The following is a 13811-nucleotide window of genomic DNA, read 5'->3' on the forward strand; positions in this document are numbered from 1 at the left end:
CGGTGTCTCATCACCTGTAATTTCAACACCAGGAGATCTGACACTTTCTTCTGACCTACACACATGCGGCATAAACACACACACACACACACATACATACATGCGCACACGCGCGCACACACACAGACAAAAAGAAATCTTTTTTTTGAAAAAGTGTGCGTGCGTGCGTGCGTCTGTCTGTCTGTCTGCCTGCCTGCATTGGTACAGGTAACTGTGAAGGCCAGAGGGGTCAAATCCCTCTGGAGCTGGAGTTAGAGGCGTTAATTATAAACTGCTCAATAGAAGTATTGGAAACCAAACTCAGGTTCTCCGTAAGAGCAAATGTGCTCTTAACTGCTGAGCCATCTCTCCAGCCTTATTTAGAACTTGTTTGTTTGTTTTTTGAGACAGTTTCTCTGTGTAACTACCCTGGCTGCCCTGGAACTCTCTCTGTAGACCAGGCTGGCCTCAAACTCAACAGGGATCCACCTACCTCTGCCTTCCAAGGGCTGGGATCAAAGGCATGCAACACCACTCCAGGCTCTGAGACAGGGTTTCTTTGTATAGCTTTGGCTGTCCTGGAACTCACTCTGTAGACCAGGCTGGCCTCAAACTCAACAGGGATCCACCTGCCTCTGCTGCTCAAGTGCTGGGATTAAAGGCGTGCAGCACCATGCCTGGCATTATTTAGAACTTTTTTTTGTTTTGTTTCATTTTGTTTGAGACAGGGTTTCTCTGTGTAGTTTTGGAGCCTGTGCTGGAACTCCCTCTGTAGCCCAGGCTGGCCTCGGACTCACTGAGATCCTCCTGCCTCTGCCTGCTGAGTGCGGGGATTAAAGGTGTGTGCCACCACCACTCGTCTACTTAGAGCTTTTGAGTCGTACTTTTTTCTTGTACATATTAAAGGTACCTTTGTGTGTGCATATATAGTGTATGTATGTGTTGCTGTAGGTGCGCACATGTGTATGGTATGGGTGGGTGTAGCCCAGAGATCTACAGTGAATATCTTTCTCTATTGCTCTTAATGTTTTTGAGATAGGGTCTCTCATTGAACCTGCCTGGCAGTGATCTCCAGGGATCATTTGTCTGTCTACATCCTGAGTCCCCATGTCTTGCCCAACCTTCCACCACCACCAGAGCTAGAGTTACTATTTATACTGCAACTTCTGGTCCAGCTTTTACATTGGTGCCCTAACTTCCTTTAATGATGAACAGTGATGTGGAAGTGTATGCCAAATAAACTCTTTTCTCCTCAACTTACTTTTTGGTCATAGTGTTTCATCACAGCAATAGTAACCCTAATTAGGATAGATACTGGTACCAGGATCGTGGAGGTTGTTGTGGCAGACCTAACCATGTGTTTTTGGGAGGATTGTGGAAGGACTTTGAAACTTTGACATAGAAGAACCATTGAGTGTTCAAAGCTTGTTGAGTTGTTCTGTGGGAGCTTGGAAGATAGGGATGTTGAAAGAAATGTAGAGGATGAAGGCCTGGCTTCTGAAGTTTTAGAGGGAAGCAAAGGCTCTATCTTTCAGGCTGTTGGTGTGAATCTGTTGTGTGTGGCCAGTTGGAGCTGAAGAATTGGCTCTATTAACAAGAGACCAGCACCATTTAAGTGAAACCTTTGTGTTACTGGGACAATTGATGCTGATCAGCTGGAGCTGAGAAATTAGCTGTAACTAAAAGACCAGCTTCATGGAGGTGAAATCCACTGGGAAGAGTTTCCTCAGAGCCAGCACACAGAAGTTGTGTTCCAGAGGCAGCCAAAGTTTGTACCTCAGGCTGGCAGTTGAGCTGTGTAGTGTAAGAGTCACCCAGGAGGTACTGGTTTTGAAAGCATAAACTGATCATGGAGAGCAGCTGAGATTGGCCTTGTGTGAGGTCAGGAAAAGCATTTGATGGAGGTGCAATCTCAGTAGCAGTCAAAGGCCCAGGATTAAAAGGGTCATGTGGAGAAATTGAGATTCGGTACCACGAGAGAGCCCAGGAGAAGCTATTGGTGAAAGTGCAGCCCATTTAAGTAGAAAACCCCAGCATTTTGGAGATGCCAGTACCATGGGATGACCACCAAGAGCAGTGTCAGTGGTGGAGTGGAGCCTGCCTGAACTTTGAAGACAAGCTGTGTGTGCTACAGAGGGCAGAGCCAGAGAAGTGACCTAAGCTTCTTGAAGGAGTCCAGAAGATTGTGAATGAAATCCATATAATGGACGTTGAGTTATTTACATAGTTAGAGTTTGGTTTTGCTTTGTTCAGATTGTGACTGTGCCCTGGTTCTTCTCTTTTGAAGTAAGAAAGCATTATTTTTAATTTTAACAGGAGCCCACAGTTGAGAGAATTTGAACTTTTTTTTTTTTTTCCAGACAAGGTTTCTCTGTGTAACAGTTCTGGCTGCTCTGGAACTCACTTTGTAGACCAGGCTGGCCTCGAACTCACAGAGATCCACCTGGCTCTGCCTCCCGAGTGCTAAGATTAAAGATGTGAGCCACTGCTGCCCGGCTCAAAATGAGATTTTGTAGTTTTACAGAGACTTTGGATTTTAAAAGAGGCTGGATAGTTTTTAAAGGCCAACTTTGTTTTGTGTTTTTTCTTTTTTTCCTTCCTCCCTCCCCCCCTTTCTGTCTATGTGTCTTTCTCTTTCTCTCTCTTTCTTTCCTTCTGTCTGTCGGTCTTTCTTTCTTACACCTCTGGCTGTTCTGGAACTCACTTTGTAGACCAGGGAACTCAGAATTCCACCTGCCTCTGCCTCCCAAGTGCTGGGAGACAATTTAAAGTGTTTGAGTTTGTAAGGCTGTGGGACTTTAAGTTTATTAATATCTAGCTGGGCAGTGGTGGCGCACACCTTTAGTCTCAGCACTGGGGAGGCAGAACCAGGTGGATCTCTGTGAGTTTGAGGCCAGCCTGGTCTACAGAGTGAGATCCAGGACAGGCACCAAAGCTACACAGAGAAACCCTGTCTTGAAAAAACAACAACAACAACAACAAAAGTTTATTAATATGTGATTTGGGATAAACAAGAAAAGAAAGGTGTGGCTTAACAGTGTTGTGTCTGTGTGTCAAGTTGATGGTGGAGTCAATTGTGCTGGCTAGTTTTATGTCAACTTGACACAAGCTAAAGTCACCAGAGAGGAGGGAGCCTCAACTGAGAAAATGCCTCTATAGGATTGGACTGTAGGCAAGCCTATAGGCCATTTTCTTAGTGATTGATGGAAGGAGGGCCCAGCCCATTGTGGGTGGTGCTACCCTTCACTAGTGGTCCTGGGTTGTCTAAGAAAGCAGGCTGAGCAAGCTAGTAAGCAGCACCTTTAGAAGGCCTCTGCATCAGTTCCTGCCTCCAGGTTCCTGCCCTGACTTTCTTCAGTGATGAACAGTGATATGGAAGTGTAAGCCAAATGAACCTTTTCCTCTTCAACTTACTTTTGGCCATGGTGTTTTATCACAGCAATAGTAACCCTAATTAGGGCATCTAGCGTGCATGAAACTCTAGGTTCAATCCCCTATACTGCATAAAAATGTACTTGGTAGTACAGGCCTGTAATTGTTCAAGGTTATCAGAGTTTAAGGCCATCTGGGGCTTTGAGACTCTATGTGAACAATAAAGGGAAAAAAAGTTTCCTATTACAGCCTTTGAAGCTATAAATGTTTTTCTGTAACTTGTATCTTTTATAAAAAATAATTTATGTGTGGATGTTTTGTCTGCTTGTATGTCTGTGTACCATGTGCATGCAGTGCCTTAAGCCAGAAGAGAGCATTGGATCCTCTGAAACTGGAATAGATGGTTGTGAGCTGCCATTTGGGTACTAGGAACCAAACCTGGGTTCTCTGCAAGAGCAGCAAGTGCTTTTAACTAATGAGCCATGTCTCCAGCCTTTTCTAAAATGTATTTAGTTCAGAACCTCTTTCATCAATGTAGTATACTCCTGAATATCATCCTAACCATGGCAGATATAAAGGCTTTCCATATCCCAATGGATTAAAACTGTTACAGAGCTGGGCATGGTGGCACACACCTTTAATCCCACCCAGCACTTGGGAAGCAGAGGCAGTCGGATCTTTGTGAGTTCGAGGTCAGGCTGGTCTGCATAGCGTGTTCCAGGACAGGTAGAGCCACACAGAGAAACCCTATCTTAAACAAACAACAAAAAACTGTTGCAGGAACTAAGGAGATGGGTTAGTGAGTAAAGTGTTTGTAGTACAAACACGAGGGACCTGAATTCAGATCCCCAAACACCCAAGTGAAAATGCTAAGACTGGCAACTTATTTTTTTAACCCCAGAACTGAATGGAGCAGAGAAACAGGATTCCTGGAACTTGCCTGTCATCCAGACCAGCTCAAACAGTGAACCCAGGTTATTAAGAGAGACACTGTCTCAAAAAATATGGTAGAAAGTGTTAGGGGAAGACATCTAATGTCAACCTCTGGCCTCCACACATGCATGCACAAGTGCATGTACCTGCACATGCAAAAAAAGTTGCCACCTTTTAGAATATTAGACTTCTTAGGGATTTCTTCAATCTTGAATTGTTTTGTTTTTAAAGATTTTTGTGTGTATATGTATTTGTATGCATGCTACATGTGTGCAAGTAATCCCAGTGGCTAGAACAGAACAATAAGTCCCCTAGAACTGGAGTTAACATGCCCACTGATGCTGGGGAGGGCATATTGGATCCATTGGAACTGGAATTACAGGCAGTTCAGAGGTACCTAAAGTGGGTGCTGGAACTGCCCTCTGTGAGAACAGCAAGTGTGCATAACTGTTGAGCCATCTCTTCAGCTCCCCACCCCGTGGAATTTTTTCTTTTTCGTTCCTCTCCCCCTTTTTGAGCTAGGGTCTCACCATGTAGCCTTGGAGATAACCCTGGCTAGCTTGGAAACTCTAGATTTAGGCTAGCTTTAAACTCAAAGAGATCTGCCTGCTTTTGCCTACCCAGTGCTGGGACAAAATACATGCACCACTATGCCTGGCTTGTTTTTTTGTTTGATACAAGGTTTTGTTTGTTTAATTATTTTATTTGCATTGGTGTTTCGCTGCGTGTATATAGACTGTGTGAGGGTGTCAGATCTTGTGAGTTACAGACAGTTGTGAACTGCCATGTGGTTGCTGGGACTTGAACCCAGGTCCTCTGGAAGAGCTGTTAGTGCTCTTAACCACTGAGCCATCTCTCCAACTCCTTGATACAGGGTTTTACTATATCCACACAGTCCAGATTCTTTTAGTTCTTTTAGGTTATTTTTTTCCCCTTCATTTATTTAGTCGAGTGGGGGCAGGGTATGTGTAGCTAGAGTTTTCCTGCCTTGCCCACAGTCAGGACAAATCTTTCTCACCCGCCAGTCCCACAGCCGCTCAGACCAAACCAAGTAAACACAGACTTATTTTGCTTCAAACTATATGGCCGTGGCGGGCTTCTTGCTAACTGTTCTTATATCTTAAATTAACCCATTTCCATAAATCTATACCTTGCCACTCGGCTCGTGGCTTACCGGCATTTTCACATGTTGCTTGTCCTGGCGGGCGGCTGGCAGTGACTCCTTCTGCCTTCCTGATCTTTTTATTTCTCCTCAATGTTAGTCCCGCCTATACTTCCTGCCTAGCCACGGCCAATCAGGTTTTATTTATTGACCAATCAGAGCAACACATTTGCCATACAGACCATCCCCCAGCACAGCCAAGTGCAGATCATCTCAGACACCTGCACTCAGACCCATGGTCCTAATCATCCTCTGTGTAGACCTGCTGGGTAAAGCCATGAGGAACCCAAGAACAGGCTCCCACAGGACATACAGAACATCCCTCAGCAGGTATGTACTTGTGTGGAGGTCATAGGACAAACTTGTAGGAATTGATTGTCTTCTTCCAGAGTTTTGGGTCTTGAACTCAGGTCATCAGGCTTACCAGCAGCCGTCTTGCTGGCCACACCTAGATTGTTTTTTAATTCATGCTCCTCTTAACTCAGCCTCCTGACTGTTGGAATCATCAGTGTCATCCATATGGCTGGCTTACCTCACTCCTTTCTAGAACGTTTTAAATTGGGACTTAACTCTTCACCTTCTGTTTTGGTGGCCATTCCCACTTGGCTTTGTATAATGTATTAATACTGAACTGAAAGCTTTCAAGGAATATGGATAATTGGAAAATGGCCTTTTACAGCTGTGTTTTGCAGTTGACAGGAATATAGAAAAAGCAGTGGCATCTTGAAGAAACTTGAAGGTTCTAAGGAATACTAGTGGTGATTTATTAGACATCTAGATCTAATGAGATATTTTACATATATACCATATATATATATATATATATATATATATATATATATAACTTTGTAAAACAAAAAGAAGGGGCTGAAAATATGGCTTAGTGGTTAAGAGGGTTTGCTGTAGAAGGACCCATGTTCTGTTCTCACCAACCCCCATAAGCAGCTCACAACTGCCTGTAATTTCAGTTCCAGGCACTCTTACTCCCTCTACTGGCTTCCACAGCACCTTCATATGGGCATGTGGACACACATAGAGACAGACACACAAATAATAATCTTTTTCCTTTTGGTTTTTTGAGACAGGGTTTCTCTGTGTCACGCTGGCCTTGAACTCAGAGATTCATCTGCCTCTGTCTCCCAAATACTTGGACTAAAGGTTTTTCACCTGGCAAAAAAAAAAAAAAAAAAATTTTTTTCCGAGACAGGTTTCTTTTCATAACAGCCCCAGCTGTCTTGGAACTCATTCTGTAGACCAGGCTGGCCTTGACCTCACAGAGATGCCTCTGCTTCCAAGTGCTGGGATTAAAGGTGTGCGCCACCACCGCCCAGCTGCAAAATCTTTCTTTCTTTCTTTCTTTCTTTTTTTTTTTTTTTAATAAACAGTTTATTATGGAATCACAGGAAGCAAAATCTTAAGAAAACAAAAAATCTGAGGCATGGTGACATACACTTGAATAATTGCATAAAAAGTATTATTTTTAATTTATGTGTTATCTCAGTATGTGTCTATGTGGGGTATGTGCAGTGAGTATAGGTGCCAGCAAAGGCCAGAGACATGGGATTCCTCTGGAGCTGGAGTTCTAGGTAGTAGTGAGCCATCTGACATGGATGCTGGGAGTTACACTCAGTCCTGCAAGTGCAGTGAGTGTGTGCTCTCTTAACTGATGAACCATGTCTCCAGCTCTGATTCTTAGTTGTTTTGTTTTGCTTTTTGCTTTTTTTTTTTTTTTCTTTTTTTTTCTAAATCTTTTTTTTTTTTTTTTTTTTGGTTTTTCGAGACAGGGTTTCTCTGCGTAGCTTTGCGCCTTTCCTGGAGCTCACTTGGTAGCCCAGGCTGGCCTCGAACTCACAGAGATCCACCTGGCTCTGCCTCCCGAGTGCTGGGATTAAAGGCGTGCGCCACCACCGCCCGGCTGCTTTTTGCTTTTAGTTTTTTATTTTTAGTTTACTTTGAGACTGAGTTTGATGTAACCCAGGCTGGCCTAGAATTTAACTGTGTAGCTGAGGCTTCTCTTGAACTAATCTTCCTTTTTCCACCTCCAAATGCAGAATCACAGGCTTGTGTCACCATATCAGCTTTGCATTGTGTTCTAGATTTAGTTGAGGACATGAAAAAGAGGGAACTAAGATTTCAGTAATTTTAGTGTGTGTGTGTGTGTGTGTGTGTGTGTGTGTGTGTGTGAGAGAGAGAGAGAGAGAGAGAGAGAGAGAGAGACAGAGAGACAGAGAGAGAGACAGAGAGAATATGAATGAATGAATGAATGTATGTGTGTGAGTCCAGGTACATGAGTGCCATGATGTTGGTTGGGGGTATCAGTTCTTCCCTTACGGGTTCCAGGAATCAAACTCCAGTCTCTAGGCTTGTATGGCAGTAGTATGAGTTTTGCCCATTGTTTATAACTATCCGATATGTAAGGAAGCCTTTGGAAACTGGCAGTTTAACTTTATTATTTGTTTGTTTTCCTGAGACACAGTCTCATTGTGTGGCTCTGCCTGGTATCAGATTGATTATGGAGACCAGGATGACCTCACAGAAATCTCCCTGCCTCTGCTGCGGTTAAAGGCCACTATGCCTGATAGAGATTTTGATTTTTAAAAAAGTCAAACCTGGCATACAGGTTTCTGGATATGTGAAAAAAATGTTTAAAAATATACTAATTGTTCTAGCCTTTTAAAATGCAGAGATTAATAGATGTTGTTGCTTGACATCTTCTCCCTCCCTTTATCTCCACATTATTATTTTATTTTTATTATATTACTATTTTGTTTTTTTTAGACAGAGTTTCTCTGCATAGCCCTAGCTGTCCTAGAATCACTCTGTAGACCAGGCTGTCCTTGAACTCACAGAGATCTGCCTGCCTCCTCTACCTTCCAGTGCTGGGATTAAAGGCATGCACCACCACCACCACCACCACCACCACCACCACCACCACCACCACCACCACCACCACCACCACCACCACCACCACCACCTCCTCCTCCTCCTCCTCCTCCTCCTCCTCCTCCTCCTCCTCCTCCTCCTCCTCCTCCTCCTCCTCCTCGCTGAGCAGTGGGCCTTTTAACTGAACTTTATCAATGGTGCTATCTCATCTTCCCATCCCTGATTTTTCCATGATTTTGGAATTTTTAAATAGGTATCTTTCTGGCCTCCACTCGTGCACTGTGGTATATACTGTACTGTTTAGTTTTAAAAAATAAAAGATGAATCCCATGCTGGCTGGAGATAACCCTGAACTTCTGATCCTCTTGCCTCTACTCTACTTACAGAGCCTTGGAATTTACCACCATGCCTGGCTGTGCCAAGTTGGGGGTGGAATCTAAGCTTTTGTACATGCTAGGCATTTTACCATCTGACCTACATCTCTAGCCCCTGGCTATGTCATAATTTTTTCTTTTCTCTAGACCTATTGATTGGAATAATACGAAATAATTTTCATAGAAGAGCTACATATGATTTGTTAATACACAAATTAATGTCGTTATCATTAGTAACCACTATATTAAATGCAAATGAAAGTTAAACACGGAGATAAAAAGAAAATGAGAGCCAGACCTGGTGGTACATGCCTTTAGTCCTAGCACTCAGGGAGCCAGAGGCAGGTGGGTCTCTGTGAATTTAAGGCTGGCCTGTTCTACAAAGAGTCCCAGCACAGCTAGGGCTATACAGAGAAACCCTGTCTTGAAAAAAGCAAAAAGAAAATAAGGTAGCAAAAAGGAATCTTAGCAAAGTTACTTTAGATATAAAAAGCAGTGAACAGGGCTGGAGATGTAGCTCAGTAGTAGTTCAAGTCCCAGTACTACAAATACAAAGCATTCTTTTTTTTATATACCTTTTTTTCTTTTCTTTTCTTTCTTTTCTTTTTTTATGTACATTGGTATTTTGTCTGCATGTATGTCTGTATGAGAGTGTTGGATTCCCCTAGAACAGGAGTTGCAGACAGTTGTGAGCTGCCTTGTAGGTGCTGGGAATTGAACCCCTGGTCCTCTGGAAGCAGCCAGTGCTCTTAGCCACTGAGCCATTTCTCCAGCCCCAAATACAAAGCATTTTATGTCAAGACCAATGCTTTTTTTTTTGCTTAAGAAATTATGAGTGTTGGCCAGACGGTGCAGATGGTGGTGGCGCACGCCTTGAATCCCAGCACTCAGGAGGCAGAGCCAGGCGGATCTCTGTGAGTTTGAGGCCAGATCTAGTTCACAGAGCGAGATCCAGGACAGGCACCAAAACTACACAGAGAAACCCTGTCTCAAAAAACCGAAAAAAAAGAAAAGAAATTATGGATGTTTGGGAATTTTGTTTTTGTTTTGAGAAGAGTCTGACTATGTATCTTTGGCTGGTTTAGAACTCGCAGAGATCCACCTGCCTCTGCATCCTCAGTGCTGAGATTGTGTGTCACTGTGCTTGGCATGAAATTTATGAATTTGGAAATGGAAAAACATGATTTTTCTGAATTCCTCAAAAGTTAATATTTCAGTTGCTGTTGGGAATTTCTTGTCTATGAAAATATTTTTCTTTCTTTCTTTCTTTCTTTCTTTCTTTCTTTCTTTCTTTCTTTCTTTCTTTCTTTCTTTCTTTCTTTCTCTCTCTCTCTCTCTCTCTCTCTCTCTCTCTCTCTCTTTTTTTTTTTTTTTTTTTTTTTGTCTCCGGAGCTGAGGACCTAACCCAGGGCCATGCGCTTGCTAGGTAAGCAAGTGCTCTACCACTGAGCTAAATCCCCAACCCCCAATATTTTATTTAAGGTCTTTGAGTCATTCTGTTTGTTGTCCTTTTTAGTTTCAATTTTGCTTTAGACCAGTGGTTCTCAACTGTGGTTCTCTACTCCCTTGATGGTCTAATGTCAGATACCCTGCATATCCAGGTATTTACGTTACGATTCATAACAGTAGCAAAATTGCACTTATGAAGTAGCGATGGAATCATGTTTTGGTTGGGGATGTCATATTAAAGGGTTACAGCTCTAGGAGGGTTGAGAACCACTGCTTTATATTGTCTCCTTTATTTGACTCTGAGAGGTGCTTTTTTAGGTCTTTTTTTTTTTTTAAAGATTTATTTATTATGTATATAGCATGTATGACTGCATACCAGAAGAGGGCGCCAGATCTCATTACAGATGGTTGTGAGCCACCATGTGGTTGCTGGGACTTGAACTCAGGACCTCTGGAAGAACAGTCAGTGCTCTTAACCTCTGAGCCATCTCTCCAGCTCCCTAGGTTTAGTTTTTTAAATTTTCCCCCCAAAATTATTTCAACCAATTAGCATTCCCACCCTCCCTTCTTCCCTGCCTTTTAGAAAATGAGCAGAATACTTGATACTGACTGAGATCATCAAGCTTAAAAAACTTTTTGCATAAAAAAAAGAGTAGGTAACTGGAGCTGTGAGGATGAAGAAATGGAGGAGCAGAATACTGCCACTGTCTTGAATTTCAGGGGTAAATATTAAGAAATGTCTAGTGATATGTAGCCTCTGTTTTTTAGATTCCTCAGTTCTATACATTATTTTCGTCATTCTCTTGCTTATCAAAAAAATTGTTTGTTTATTTATTTATTTTTTCAGAGACTGGAGTCTCTCATATAGTTAGGATTGTCCTGGAACTCACTATGTAGACCAGGCTGGCTTTGTATTATTCACAGAGATCCTCTTACCTCCTTCTGGATTAAAGGTGTACACTACAATGCCCAGCTCAAATTTTGTTAAAACAGTCCCGGTGGTACAATGTACATACAGAAAAAAAAATTTACCTAGATAGAGATTCAGAATATTACTTCTCCACAAAATCTTTTTATTTTAAAAATTATGTTTACTCATTTACTTTGTGTGGTAGGCATGCATATGCCATGTTATGCTTGTGGAGGTTAGAGGACAACTTGGGAATGGAATCTCCTTCTGGGGTTGAACTTGGATCATCAGGCTTATTGGCAGCAAGTACATTCATTTATCTGCTGAGCTCTTTCACTGAACCCAGAAATCTCTTTATGTTCCCTCTCTTCTCATTCATATCTCCAGAAGGGAACCACTGTTTTAATTTGCTGTGGTATGTAAATACTATGTGCTAATGATTTGTACTGTGGAGTGCCTCCTCTGGGTAATATTCATGTTCGTTTGCAAGGTTGAGAATGTTGTATGAAATATCCCCCGATTTTTTGAGAGCAGAATGATGTCAGTGTTGTTTAATAGACTGATTCTCATCTGGGAGGAGTTTATCCTTCTGTAGATATTTGGTATTGTATGGGGGGAAAGGGACCTTTTTTTAAAAAAAATTATTTATTTTTTATTTTATGTGCATTGATATTTTGACATGGGTGTCAGGTCCCTTGGAACTGGAATTACAGACAGTTGTGAGCTTCCATGTGGGTGCTAGGAATTGAACCCTGGTCCTCTTAAAGAACAGTCAGTGTTCCTAACCACTAAACTATCTCTCCAGCCCCCCCAGGGTACCTTTTTTGTTCTCAGAGCTAGAATTGTTGGTGCTGTTGTCATCTGGTGTCTAGAAGCCAGAGGTTCTGCTAAAGTCCGAGTACCAAGGACAGCTTTCTACAACAAAGAACTCCCAGTTACTAGGCAAAGCCTCTGAGTTACTAGGACTGAGGTTGAAACTGTTCTGTCTGGCTAGAACACACTGTAGTATTATAACAATAATTGATACATTAAATTATTGTAAACCCAACCTGCTTTTGGAATTTTTTTGTGAGAACTCTTCACCAAAAATCTATTTGTGTGATCCCAGCCAGTCAGGAGGCTGAGACAGAAGGATTGAGAATTTCAGGCCAATCTGGGACACAAAGTGAAAGGCTGTTCAGCAGAACAAAGCAACCTTTCCCAAAGAAACAAAACAAAATCTGTGTTCAAGCAGCTCTTACCAGTAAACTCTTTTTGTTTGTTGTGTTTTGAGACAATTTTACTCTATAGCCCAGGCTAGTCTAGAACTCACTGTAGCCCAGGATGGCCTTGAACTTGTAGCAAGTCCCCTGCTTCAATTTCTAGTGCTTGGATTATAAGTGGTTTGAGTCACCATGCCATGCCTAGCTGTGATTATATTTTTCCTTCACTATAATAAAGTTCCATCTGGGCAGTGGTGATGCACGCCTCTAATCCCAGCACCCTGTCGGTTGGGTTGGGGGATGGGATATGATGATTCCTTGCAAAGCTGCTGGATAAAATAATACTTCTAACCTTGGGTCTGTTTTGACAACAAAACTCTTTCTTGTAATACTCCTGGATAGGAACAGTAAATTAAAAAAAAAAAAAAAGATTATATATTTTTATGTATGTAAGGAGCTGCATGTATGCATGTGCACTACTTGTACATTGAGGAGTATCTACATCCTTTTAAAATTTTTCTTAAAAGTGTGTGTGTATAAGCCGGGCAGTAGTGGCGCTCGCCTTTAATCCCAGCACTCGGGAGGCAGAGCCAGGCGGATCTCTGTGAGTTCGAAGCCAGCCTGGTCTCCAAAGCGAGTTCCAGGAAAGGCGCAAAGCTACACAGAGAAACCCTGTCTCGAAAAACTTAAAAAAAAAAAAAGTGTGTGTGTATGACTATGTGTAACTGCATGTCTGTGATGGCCTGCTTGTGGTGGGAGGCCAGAGGACAATTTGTTTTTGTTTTTTTGAGACAGGGTTTTTCTCTGCGTAGCTTTGGAGCTTTTCCCAGGCTTGGCCTGGAACTCACAGAGATCCCCTGACTCGGCCTCCTGAGTGCTGGGATTGAAGGTGTGCACCACCACTGCCCTGGCTCAGAGGACAGTTTTTAGGAGTCTCTTCTTTCCTTCCAGTGTGGGTTCCAGAGATCAAAATTTGATCATTAGGCATGGTGGTAAGCGCCTTTCACACTTAGCCATCTTTCTGGCCCCACTCTCTCACTTCTGATTTTAAATTTTTTTTTTTTTAAGATTTATTTATTTATTATATATACAGTGTTCTGTCTGCATGTATGCCTGCAGGCCAGAAGAGGGCACCAGATCTCATTACAGATGGTTGTGAGCCACTATGTGGTTGCTGGGAATTGAACTCAGGACCTCTGGAAGAGCAGTCGGTGCTCTTAACCTGTGAGCCATCTCTCCAGCCCTGATTTTAAATTTTTTCATCACTTACAAGTTAATTGTTGTAAATAGAAATAGTTTAGTGGTTATGAGCATTGTCTGCTTTTCTAGAAGATGATTCCCAGCACCCACATGACAGCTAACAACCATCTTTAATTCCAGTTACAGGAGATCAGGCACCCTCTTCTGGCTTTTGTGGGCACTGCATGCAGCTGGCATACATATACATGCAGGCAAAACACCCATTCACATAAAATAAGAATAAATTTTATTTATATTATTATTAACTTACTATTATTTTGGTGGTTTGAGACAGAGTCTCTCTTTTT

The 13811-nt window shown here is 42.3% G+C and overlaps 1 protein-coding gene across 3 annotated transcripts in view; it reads left to right on the top strand.

Moving 5' to 3' along the window:
* Gatad2b (GATA zinc finger domain containing 2B) overlaps positions 1-13811 on the top strand; it is an 82998-nt gene that overhangs the window by 11408 nt on the left and 57779 nt on the right. The gene's annotated exons all lie outside the window — the stretch shown is intronic.

The sequence above is a fragment of the Peromyscus maniculatus genome, chromosome 6 (genome assembly GCF_049852395.1).
Source record: "Peromyscus maniculatus bairdii isolate BWxNUB_F1_BW_parent chromosome 6, HU_Pman_BW_mat_3.1, whole genome shotgun sequence".
NCBI classification, from domain to species: Eukaryota; Metazoa; Chordata; class Mammalia; order Rodentia; family Cricetidae; genus Peromyscus; species Peromyscus maniculatus.